This window comes from Nicotiana tomentosiformis, chromosome 7, assembly GCF_000390325.3.
Source record: "Nicotiana tomentosiformis chromosome 7, ASM39032v3, whole genome shotgun sequence".
Lineage (NCBI taxonomy): Eukaryota > Viridiplantae > Streptophyta > Magnoliopsida > Solanales > Solanaceae > Nicotiana > Nicotiana tomentosiformis.
Genome location: NC_090818.1, coordinates 83,010,982 through 83,024,794, shown reverse-complemented (window position 1 = coordinate 83,024,794; position 13,813 = coordinate 83,010,982).

Sequence of the window (13,813 nt, the reverse complement as noted above, 5' to 3'; positions counted from 1 at the left end):
CTGGGCCCCGTCATACCCATATATGTATTCAAACATATTTTACCAAAATACAAAGCAGCTCTGGATCAAATGGAGCACACCAACTCTCGCTGATCAAGGATCCTAAGAAGGCGGACCGTCAGCTCGTCTACCTACACCTGCGGGTATGAAATGTAGGCCCCGGGAAGTAAGGCATCAGTACGAATAATGTACTGAGTATGTAAGGCATAAAAATCAGTACATAAAAGACAAAGATAAAACATGGAATAAGGAATTCCGCCTATAAGTCTAAATCATTTTGTAAATCCTGAAACATTTATAATGTCATGCATGTGCGTATAAATGTTGTGTCATGCATAGGTATAGGTGTACATAACATCATCAAGCCTCTGAGGGCATCCCATCATATCATCTCGGCCACTGTGGGCAAAATCATCAACAAGTACCAGCTGAGCAGGTGGTGGTGCGTATATAACGCCAAAATCTTTTCCCATATCCCATATATATATAATATATGCGTATATAACGCCATCTAATCATGGGTCAATGTACATGTATAAATGAATGAAATACATATAAAATATATTAATAGGATTTCTCGAAATGTCATAAAATCAATATGCCTTTTGGATAAAATTTATCAAATACATATTTTTCTGAGACCCATGAACAGAAGATATAATAATAATTTGCCTGGAGAATCTAGAACATAGGCATCTCTAATACTTTTATGAATAGAGTCATTTATGAAAATTGTGCATTTACTCTTTTTGTTTGTATCGTATTGATCATGCCAACAGAAAGAAGGGACAACCTTAACATACCTGAACCGATTCTCTTAGAATTTGCAATTCACGCTTTACAGAATCAACAACCAACAACCGATTCTCTTAGAATTCGGTATGGAATTGTTTTGATTACTTACTCACGATCAGCCCACTCTACTTACACAAGAGATTCAATTTGATTTGTAAGACACACATGAATTTACATTGCAAAATCGTGAAGTAACTTGATGGCATGTAGTATCTTGCTAATTGTAGAAAGCCTTAGCTTGCATGTGTTGAGAGAAAATGAATATCATTATTCAACCTTGATCAGAAAGCTAAAGGGAATATGAATCACTTTGTATGCTCTAATAATATGACACCTTGTTACATAATATATGAGTCACTTATGGGATTTATTATCTACTTTATGGGCTGCCACGTTGGTGCCTTTAACATTATCTAAATAATTCCCTAATTAATTAGGTAATATTCCATTACCCAATAATTAACTAATTACCCACATAATTAAGAATTATCTCAACTTACTTAAAATACTACTCACTTTTAACATACCTTGTACATCTTACTATCATGGTTATGTAATACCTTGTATGGCACTAGTCCATAAATACCGGGTATTATGGCTCGTACCGTATTTTATCCCAAACCAACAACCTTCAACGAAACTCATTTTTTTGATTCGTTTACCCTTTACCCTTTACGGCACTTACTTATCGCTTGTTATGAATATCATAAATGCTTATAACCTTAAGATAATCTCATCCCCGAGTCTACGTCGATTGACTTACGACGAAATGTTTACGTACGAAATGCGGGATATAACAATATGATACAACGAAATGAGCAAGCATGCCACTTTCACGAATAATTCTATTCCTAGAAGTACTAGGTTACCTATGTTCTTGATTCCCTATATGTCCTACTATCATATCGTCTGTTCATGGGTCGCGTAACATTCTGAGAGATCTTATTGACTTATTTCATTATGCACTGCATTCATTTATACATGTAAGCAAACTAATGTAGGACCAAAAATGAGATAATATTTAAAAGTATATAAATTAATTTAATCATGTTACCTCTGAGGTTACAAATATTGAAGATCATGAACAACAAGTACAAAGAGGGTTGGACGGTTCAGAAGATAAAGCAATTGAAGAAAATAATGTTTCGTCGAAAGTCGACAAGTTGGGAATATTATAACATATACCTTTGGGGTGAGACTAGGGTGCTTAACATGATAAGGAGATTATGTTATGATTTATATTAGTCATATGACATCCGTGTGTTATGTTTTGAAGTCAAGAGAGTTGTGGAACAAAAGTCGATGAAAGTCATCACAAGTTACATTCATAAGTTTTACTGAAACTTTGGGTCAAATGTAACTGCGATTTTCTCCTAATATACTTAGAGTTATGGGGTGTTCCACCTATCAAATTAAAGATCTATGAGTCTAGTTTCTAACGCATTAAACCGTTTGTCAATATGATATTGGAGTAGAAAGATATGGGCATTTATGCGATACTGCGCAAGCTGCTAGGTGACAAGTAGGTGTGTCACCTACTTGCTTAAATGAGAGCGCAAAAAATGGGTCATTTCGGGTCGTCCAAAGAGGCCTTTTAAGGGCCTATTTTCTTCATATATTAGACTTAAAATAGAGCATAATAACCAGACATAAGCTCTGCAATGAATCCTCCCAAAAATTTCCCACAAACCCTAATTGATTTTCTCTCCCTTTCAAGTTCCAATTGGAGGTAAAACCTAGAGTTTGAAGAACCAAGATAAGAGCTGAGTTATCCAACAAATAAAGTGAGTTTACTTCTCTCTTTCATCCAATTTTTCTTCTGTAAATTCATGGTAAGTCGTTCTATACTTGTAAGAACTCACGGGACGGTGATCGGAAGCCGTGAGCTCGAGTTATTCACTTGTAGCGGACTGTTTTGTGAACTGTTTTGTGTTGCTGTTGGGCTGCGTGTTTTACTACTATTTTGTGGAGTTTTGGAGGAGTAAGTGGGTTTATAAATACCATATAAATGTAGGGTGGTTGACTGGTCGTTCGTCATAACATTTTCGGGTCGTTTGACACTACTACGGTGGTCGTTTTGTGTACGAAGAGATTGGGGTGTGTTGCGCTGTTTTGTAGTATTTGATGGTGTATATAGGGCTGAAAAATGATGTATATATGTTGTTATTGTTCTGTTCTTGTATTGTTGGTGTTATCTTGAATTTGGAGGAAGTAAGGATTATAGGGGAGATGCTGCGCGTTTTAATACAAAATAAGTTTGTCGTTCGTTGTGCGATAGTTGTACCTTTCGTAACTTAACGATAGTATTATTATCGTTCTTGTAGATTAAGGTGCAAAGAGGTGAGTTCAACTTGGTGATTGGAAAGATTGTGATAAGGTATGTTGAGGCTAAGCCTTCCTTCATTTTGGCATGATCTCGTAGCTACATGTGTTAGTAATGAGACAAAAACAGAAGTTCATATTCATGAATTTATTCACACTATTCTAGTCTCATAAGTTACAATATTATTCCTTATCGAGATTCTATATTCAATTTTAGTCTTGTCTTCTTCCAGTCAAGAGAGCAGCAAGCCTATATATACAGTATTACAGTATTTTCATTACCATCGAGCTATAATCGATGGGCAGGACCCTATTGGGCAACCTCTGATCAGATGGAAAGTTATATACCGAGCCTACTGTGGCCGAGCGCCTATGAGCGAGCCCAGCATGGTCGAGATACATAGCCTAGTATGGCCGAGCGCCTATGAGCGAGCCTACTATGGCACAACAGTTATATATACCGAGCCTTATAAGGCCGTACAATTATTTTACTTACTACATTGAAGGAGTTGAGTCAGTATCAGCAGGTAAGTATATCTCCAGATCATCTTTGACTCCCAGTTACTTCCAGTTATTATATTATCAGTTCAGTTTCGATTTTCAGTTATGTTATTGCCTTACATACTCGGTACATTATTTCGTACTGATGTCCCTTCTTTGGGGACGCTGCATTTCATGCATGTAGGTTCAGATAGACAGACGAGTAGATCTCCTCAGTAGGTGTTTCCCGAGTTCAGCCTGATCGGTAAGCTCCACGCCTTTCGGAGTTGCCAGGTCTAGAGTGTTGTGTACATCTTATGTATATCTGTATATATGTTATGGGTAGGTCGGGGCCCTGTTCCGATCATAGTACATCTATCAGTAGAGGCTTGTAGACATATCCTGTTGGTTAGTGCAGTATGTTGGGTTTGTAGGCCTGGTATGTATAATTTGGTGGTTTTTCAGCTGTAGTAGCTATGACGGCCTTTTCAGCCTAGCTTTATATTGATGTTTAGTTAGCGCTAGTTTCCATTCAGTTTTATATTTTGCTTCGCAAATTGTCTTGCAAGGTGGCCCCATGGCCAAAGTATGACATTATGTGTTCAGAGTCCCTTAGTCGCAATTTGGTACGCCAGGTTAGGTGAGGCACCGGGTGCTTGTCTCGCTCCTAGGTTCGGGCCGTGACAAACTTGGTATCAGAGCAGTTCTATCCTAGGGAGTCTACAAGCCGTGTCTAGTAGAGTATTATTTCCAAAGTCTCTAAGAGTAAACATTCGAGGACGAATGTTTCCAAGGGGGGAATGATGTTACACCCTATATTTTCGTACATAAAAATGCATCGTAAGCAAACTAATGTAGGACCAAAAATGAGATAATATTTAAAAGTATATAAATTAATTTAATCATGTTACCTCTGAGGTTACAAATATTGAAGATCATGAACAACAAGTACAAAGAGGGTTGGACGGTTCAGAAGATAAAGCAATTGAAGAAAATAATGTTTCGTCGAAAGTCGACAAGTTGGGAATATTATAACATATACCTTTGGGGTAAGACTAGGGAGCTTAACATGATAAAGAGATTATGTTATGATTTATATTAGTTGTATGACATCCGTGTGTTATGTTTTGAAGTCAAGAGAGTTGTGGAACAAAAGTCGATGAAAGTCATCACAAGTTACATTCATAAGTTTTACTGAAACTTTGGGTCAAATGTAACTGCGATTTTCTTCCAATATACTTAGAGTTATGGGGTGTTCCACCTATCATATTAAAGATCTATGAGTCTAGTTTCTAACGCATTAAACCGTTTGTCAATATGATATTGGAGTAGAAAGATATGGGCATTTATGCGATACTGCGCAAGCTGCTAGGTGACAAGTAGGTGTGTCACCTACTTGCTTAAATGAGAGCGCAAAAAATGGGTCATTTCGGGTCGTCCAAAGAGGCCTTTTAAGGGCCTATTTTCTTCATATATTAGACTTAAAATAGAGCATAATAACCAGACATAAGCTCTGCAATGAATCCTCCCAAAAATTTCCCACAAACCCTAATTGATTTTCTCTCCCTTTCAAGTTCCAATTGGAGGTAAAACCTAGAGTTTGAAGAACCAAGATAAGAGCTGAGTTATCCAACAAATAAAGTGAGTTTACTTCTCTCTTTCATCCAATTTTTCTTCTGTAAATTCATGGTAAGTCGTTCTATACTTGTAAGAACTCACGGGACGGTGATCGGAAGCCGTGAGCTCGAGTTATTCACTTGTAGCGGACTGTTTTGTGGACTGTTTTGAGTTGCTGTTGGGCTGCGTGTTTTACTACTATTTTGTGGAGTTTTGGAGGAGGAAGGGGGTTTATAAACACCATATAAATGTAGGGTGGTTGGCTGGTCGTTCGTCATAACATTTTCGGGTCGTTTGACACTACTACGGTGGTCGTTTTGTGTACGAAGAGATTGGGGTGTGTTGGGCTGTTTTGTAGTATTTGATGGTGTATATAGGGCTGAAAAATGATGTATATATGTTGTTATTGTTCTGTTCTTGTATTGTTGGTGTTATCTTGAATTTGGAGGAAGTAAGGATTATAGGGGAGATGCTGCGCGTTTTAATACAAAATAAGTTTGTCGTTCGTTGTGCGATAGTTGTACCTTTCGTAACTTAACGATAGTATTATTATCGTTCTTGTAGATTAAGGTGCAAAGAGGTGAGTTCAACTTGGTGATTGGAAAGATTGTGATAAGGTATGTTGAGGCTAAGCCTTCCTTCATTTTGGCATGATCTCGTAGCTACATGTGTTAGTAATGAGACAAAAACAGAAGTTCATATTCATGAATTTATTCACACTATCCTAGTCTCATAAGTTACAATATTATTCCTTATCGAGATTCTATATTCAATTTAGTATTGTCTTCTTCCAGTCAAGAGAGCAACAAGCCTATATATACAGTATTACAGTATTTTCATTACCATCGAGCTATAATCGATGGGCAGGACCCTATTGGGCAACCTCTGATCAGATGGAAAGTTATATACCGAGCCTACTGTGGCCGAGCGCCTATGAGCGAGCCCAGCATGGTCGAGATACATAGCCTAGTATGGCCGAGCGCCTATGAGCGAGCCTACTATGGCGCAACAGTTATATATACCGAGCCTTATAAGGCCGTACAATTATTTTACTTACTACATTGAAGGAGTTGAGTCAGTATCAGCAGGTAAGTATATCTCCAGATCATCTTTGACTCCCAGTTACTTCCAGTTATTATATTATCAGTTCAGTTTCGATTTTCAGTTATGTTATTGCCTTACATACTCGGTACATTATTTCGTACTGACGTCCCTTTTTCGGGGACGCTGCATTTCATGCATGCAGGTTCAGATAGACAGACGAGTAGATCTCCTCAGTAGGTGTTTCCCGAGTTCAGCCTGATCGGTAAGCTCCACGCCTTTCGGAGTTGCCAGGTCTAGAGTGTTGTGTACATCTTATGTATATCTGTATATATGTTATGGGTAGGTCGGGGCCCTGTTCCGATCATAGTACATCTATCAGTAGAGGCTTGTAGACATATCCTGTTGGTTAGTGCAGTATGTTGGGTTTGTAGGCCTGGTATGTATAATTTGGTGGTTTTTCAGCTGTAGTAGCTATGACGGCCTTTTCAGCCTAGCTTTATATTGATGTTTAGTTAGCGCTAGTTTCCATTCAGTTTTATATTTTGCTTCGCAAATTGTCTTGCAAGGTGGCCCCATGGCCAAAGTATGACATTATGTGTTTAGAGTCCCTTAGTCGCAATTTGGTACGCCAGGTTAGGTGAGGCACCGGGTGCTTGTCTCGCTCCTAGGTTCGGGCCGTGACAAACTTGGTATCAGAGCAGTTCTATCCTAGGGAGTCTACAAGCCGTGTCTAGTAGAGTCTTGTTTATAGATGTGTTGTGCACCACATTATATAAGCAGGGCACTACAGGGCATTTAGGAGTTGGTTACCCTTCTTTGAAATCTAAATCGTGCTATAGAACTGAGTTATAGGAAATTTGAATTAAACTTATGTGTTGGTGTTTGCATGCACAGATGACGGTGACTAGGAAGACTACGGCTAGCCAGAGGAGAGATACAGCAGTAGGTGAGGGGACCAGCAGGGTACCCCCAGTAGATGGGGCCCAGTCTGAGGCTCAAGGTGAGACCCCTACTCAGCCATTACCGGCTCCTCCACCAACTACGGAGATTCCTAGGGAAACCGCACATCCAGTTCCCCCTCCACTTCCATCAGATCAGGACTTGAGGAGTGCGGTGCATTTGTTGACACAGTTGGTAGCTACCCAGCAACAGGCTAGGGCATCAGCTAGTGCAGGAACTTCTGAGGGGTTTGGGAGTTCAAGGGTCCGAGAGTTTATTGCTTTGAGTCCCCCAGAGTTCACGGGGACAGATCAGAGGGAGGACCCACAGGATTTCATAGATTAGCTTCACAGGATCTTTCGTGTTATGCATGCCACGGAGAAAGAGGCAGTTGAGCTAGCAGCTTTTCGACTCTGAGATATAGCCATCCTTTGGTATGAGGGATGGGAGAGGTCCAGGGGACGTGATGCACCTCCAGCTATTTGGGAGAATTTCTCAGATGCCTTCCTTGACCAGTACTTACCACGGGAGATCCGACAGGCTCGAGTCGATCAGTTTCTAGCCCTCAAGCAGGGTAATATGAGTGTTCGAGAGTATAGTCTCCATTTTGACTCATTGGCCAGATATGCACCATCCATAGTTGCTACTATGCGGGACAGGATTCACAGGTTTATAGCAGGGTTAGCCCCAGAGTTAACCGAGGCATGTGCCACCGCTGCATTGCAGGATAGTATGGATATCTCCCGGATTCAGGCATTCGCCCAGAATATAGAAAGGGGTAGGCGTCGGCCGCAGGGTACAGAGAGGGCTGAGCAAGGGCAACGTAAGAGGATGAGATTTCCCAGGTCTCAGGAGCAATATCAGGGTAGTTATAGGACCCAGTACTTCGGACGGCCACCTAGGCCTCTGCTACCTCAGTTACAGGGTTACAGGTATGACCGTTATACTAAGTCAGGACCAGGTGAGAGCTCACGGGCGTCGGGTTTGCAGCGACAGCGAGGATCTGCGCAAACATGGTCATTACCTCCACGGTGTGACATCTGTGGTAGAGGACACTTGGGCCAATGCCGAGCAAGTTCTGATGCTTGTTATACATATAGGCGTCCAGGGCATATGATGCGAGATTGCCCAAATAGATATTCGGGGGGAATGGCACAACCAGCGAGTTCAGCAACAGGATCATCTATGTCAGTGCATCCTTCAGGGCGCGAGTCTCAGTCTTCGGCTGGTAGAGGTCGGGGCAGAGGTAGAGGTTCCAGTTCAAGTGGTAATCAGAACTGTATCTATGCTTTAGCGGGTCGATAGGACCAGGAGTCTTCACCAGACGTTGTGACAGGTATATTAACCATTTGCTCTCACGATGCTTATGCTTTGATAGACCCAGGATCTACTTTATCGTATATTACACCATTTGTCGCGAGGAATTTTGGTATAGTGCCTGAAATACTAAGTGATCCTTTTGCGGTATCTACACCGGTCGGAGAATCGATTATTGCTAGACGGGTTTACCGAGGTTGTACGGTGACAATTTGTAGTCGTTAGACCTCAGCTGACCTAGTTGAGCTAGATATGATGGATTTTGATGCTATCTTGGGCATGGACTGGTTGGTAGCTTGCTATGCCACAGTTGATTGCCGAGCAAAGGCAGCCAGATTTCATTTTCCGGGTGAGCCAGTCCTTGAATGGGTAGGTAATATACCAACACCCAGAGGTAGGTTTATTTCCTATCTGAAGGCGAGGAAAATGATCGCAAAAGGGTGCATTTATCATATTGTGCGAGTTAGAGATGCAGATGCTGAGATACCTGCACTTCAGTCTATTCCCATAGTCAAAGAGTATGCAGATGTGTTTCTAGATGAGCTTCCAGGTATTCCTCCAGAGCGAGAGATTGATTTTAGCATCGATTTGCTTCCAGGAACTCAACCAATATCCGTCCCTCCGTATAGAATGGCACCTGGCGAATTGAAGGAGTTGAAGGAGCAGTTAAAAGATTTGTTGGAGAAAGGTTACATCAGGCCCAGTACCTCACCTTGGGGTGCACCAGTACTATTTGTGTGGAAGAAAGACGGCTCGCTGAGGATGTGTATCGATTATAGGAAGCTGAACAAGGTAACTATTAAGAATAAGTATCCACTTCCAAGGATCGATGACTTGTTTGATCAGTTGCAGGGGGCTAGATGCTTTTCAAAGATAGATTTGAGATCGGGGTACCACCAAGTCAGAGTTCGGGAAAAAGATATTCCGAAGACAGCCTTCAGGACCCGATATGGCCACTTCGAGTTCCTTGTCATGTCCTTCGGGTTAACTATTGCACCCGCTGTATTTATGGACTTGATGAATAGCCTATTCCGGCTATTTTTAGATCTGTTCATGATAGTATTTATTGATGATATTTTGGTTTATTCCCGTTCAGAGGATGAGCATGCGGACCACCTGCGAGCGGTACTCCAAACCTCCGTGATCGTAAGTTGTATGCTAAGTTTTCTAAATGTGAGTTCTGGTTGAAGTCTGTAGCATTCTTGGGGCATATTGTATCAGATGAAGGGATAAAGGTGGACACTCAGAATATTGAGGCCGTGAAATCTTGGCCTAGACCTACCACTCCCGACAGAGGTTCGTAGCTTTCTAGGCTTAGCAGGATACTATCGGAGGTTCGTAGAGGGTTTTTCTTCCCTTTCGGCACCATTGACGAAGTTGACACAGAAAGAAACTAAGTTTCAATGGACAGAGGCTTGCGAGCAGAGTTTCCAAGATCTTAAGAACAGGTTGACCTCAGCTCCAGTTCTAACACTTCCAGAGGGTCTAGAGGGTTATGCCGTGTATTGTGATGCATCAGGTGTCGGGTTAGGATGTGTCCTGATGCAACATGGGAAGGTAACTGCGTATGCTTCAAGGCAGTTGAGGAAGCACGAGAGGAATTATCCGACCCACGACCTCGAGTTAGCTGCGGTTGTCCATGCACTTAAGATATGGCGGCATTATTTATATGGTGTTCATGTTGATGTATTTACTGATCATAAAAGCCTACAATATATCTTCAAGCAGAAAGAGTTGAATTTGCGACAGAGGCGATGGCTTGAGTTATTGAAAGATTACGATGTTAACATTCTCTACCATCCAGGGAAAGCTAATGTTGTAGCAGATGCCTTAAGTCGCCGATCTATGGGTAGCTTAGCACATGTAGAGCCCGAGAAAAGACAATTAGCTAGAGAGATTCATCAATTGGCTTCGTTGGGGGTTCGGTTAGTAGATTCTGAGGATGGTGGAGTTGTAATCCAAAACACTGCAAAATCATCCCTCATAGCTGAAGTCAAGGAAAGGCAGTACGAGGACCCAGAGTTGGTCGAGTTGAGAGAGCGAGTTCCGCAGCAGAAGAAGCCATTGTTAGAGCTCAAGGGAGATGGGGTTCTCAGATACAAGGGTCGTTTGTGTGTTCCAGATGTAGCAGGGCTACGAGACAGGATTATGTCAGAGGCACATTATTCATGGTATTCCATCCACCCTGGATCGACGAAGATGTATCATGACATTAAGGATATGTACTGGTGGAATGATATGAAGAAGAACATTGCTGAGTTTGTCGCCCAATGTACTAGTTGCCAGCAAGTGAAGGTAGAACACCAGAAGCCCGGAGGGCTAATGCAGACTATAGAGATCCCGACATGGAAATGGGAGGCGATAAACATGGACTTTATCATGGGTTTACCTCGTTCTAATCGTAAGTTCGATTCCATATGGGTGATAGTCGATAGGCTCACGAAATCAGCTCACTTCCTACCGGTCAGATCTACATATACAGCAGAAGATTATGCAAAGTTATATATTAAGGAGATAGTGCGGCTACACGGAGTACCAGTTTCTATTATATCTGACCGTGGGGCTCAGTTTACAGCACATTTTTGGAGGTCATTTCAGAGAGGTCTAGGGACTCAGGTGAATCTCAGCACAGCTTTTCATCCACAGACTGATGGACAAGCCGAGCGCACAATTCAGACGCTCGAGGATATGTTACGAGTATGTGTGTTGGATTTTAAAAGAAGTTGGGATGAACATCTACCTCTTGTCGAGTTTGCATATAATAACAGTTACCACTCCAGTATTCAGATGGCTCCGTACGAGGCTTTGTATGGGCGTAAGTGCAGATCTCCTATAGGGTGGTTTGATGTTGGGGAATCTGGGTTATATGGGCCAGACCTGGTTCAACAGGCCATAGAGAAAGTAAAGCTTATCCGGGAGCGACTGTTGACAGCTCAGAGTCGTCAGAAGTCATATTCTGACGTGCGGCGACGAGACTTAGAGTTCAGGATTAATGACTGGGTATTCTTAAAGGTATCACCTATGAAGGGCGTGATGAGGTTTGGCAAGAAAGGCAAGCTTAGCCCACGGTATATTGGGCCTTATAGGATCATTCGGAGAGTGGGCCAAGTAGCTTATGAGTTAGAGTTGCCCTCAGAATTGGAGTCTGTCCATCCGATTTTTCACGTATCTATGCTACGGAAGTGCATTGGCGATCCTACCCGAGTGGTGCCCACGGATGATGTACAGATTACAGAGGACTTGTCATATGAGGAAATTCCAGTTGCCATCCTAGACCGACAAATCCGCAATCTACGAAATAAGGAGGTAGCTTCCGTAAAGGTTTTATGGAGGAGCAAGAATGTAGAAGAGATGACGTGGGAATCGGAGGAAGAAATGAAGTCTAAATACCCCCACCTATTTCAAACTGAAGATATGGTTCGAGATGGGACGCTACAACATAGCTCTATGTAGGCTAGCAGGTCATCAGGTAAGCTTTTATTTTTCACTTTCAATATTTATGATTTACGGTCGGTGAGGCAAATTGCTGCTATTTATAAAGATTGGCCATATGTGGCATGCATAGTATGTTTCTGGCTACGTGCAGGTTGGTTTTAACCTAGTGTACGAAGGATACTCTGGCAAAAGTTTCCAAAGTCTCTAAGAGTAAACATTCGAGGACGAATGTTTCCAAGGGGGGAATGATGTTACACCCTATATTTTCGTACATAAAAATGCATCGTAAGCAAACTAATGTAGGACCAAAAATGAGATAATATTTAAAAGTATATAAATTAATTTAATCATGTTACCTCTGAGGTTACAAATATTGAAGATCATGAACAACAAGTACAAAGAGGGTTGGACGGTTCAGAAGATAAAGCAATTGAAGAAAATAATGTTTCGTCGAAAGTCGACAAGTTGGGAATGTTATAACATATACCTTTGGGGTGAGACTAGGGTGCTTAACATGATAAGGAGATTATGTTATGATTTATATTAGTCGTATGACATCCGTGTGTTATGTTTTGAAGTCAAGAGAGTTGTGGAACAAAAGTCGATGAAAGTCATCACAAGTTACATTCATAAGTTTTACTGAAACTTTGGGTCAAATGTAACTGCGATTTTCTCCCAATATACTTAGAGTTATGGGGTGTTCCACCCATCAAATTAAATATCTATGAATCTAGTTTCCAACGCATTAAACCGTTTGTCAATATGACATTGGAGTAGAAAGATATGGGCATTTGTGCGATACTGCGCAAGCTGCTAGGTGACAAGTAGGTGTGTCACCTACTTGCTTAAATGAGAGCCCAAATAATGGGCCATTTCGGGTCGTCCAAAGAGGCCTTTTAAGGGCCTATTTTCTTCATATATTAGACTTAAAATAGAGCATAATAACCAGACATAAGCTCTGCAAAGAATCCTCCCAAAGATTTCCCACAAACCCTAATTGATTTTCTCTCCCTTTCAAGTTCCAATTGGAGGTAAAACCTAGAGTTTGAAGAACCAAGATAAGAGCTGAGTTATCCAACAAATAAGGTGAGTTTACTTCTCTCTTTCATCCAATTTTTCTTCTGTAAATTCATGGTAAGTCGTTCTATACTTGTAAGAACTCACGGGACGGTGATCGGAAGCCGTGAGTTCGAGTTATTCACTTGTAGCGGACTGTTTTGTGGACTGTTTTGTGTTGCTGTTGGGCTGCGTGTTTTACTACTATTTTGTGGAGTTTTGGAGGAGGAAGGGGGTTTATAAACACCATATAAATGTAGGGTGGTTGGCTGGTCGTTCGTCATAACATTTTTGGGTCGTTTGACACTACTACGGTGGTCGTTTTGTGTACGAAGAGATTGGGGTGTGTTGGGCTGTTTTGTAGTATTTGATGGTGTATATAGGGCTGGAAAATGATGTATATATGTTGTTATTGTTCTGTTCTTGTATTGTTGGTGTTATCTTGAATTTGGAGGAAGTAAGGATTATAGGGGAGATGCTGCCCGTTTTAATACAAAATAAGTTTGTCGTTCGTTGTGCGATAGTTGTACCTTTCGTAACTTAACGATAGTATTATTATCGTTCTTGTAGATTAAGGTGCAAAGAGGTGAGTTCAACTTGGTGATTGGAAAGATTGTGATAAGGTATGTTAAGGCTAAGCCTTCCTTCATTTTGGCATGATCTCGTAGCTACATGTGTTAGTAATGAGACAAAAAGAGAAGTTCATATTCATGAATTTATTCACACTATTCTAGTCTCATAAGTTACAATATTATTCCTTATCGAGATTCTATATTCAATTTAGTATTGTCTTCTTCCAGTCAAGAGA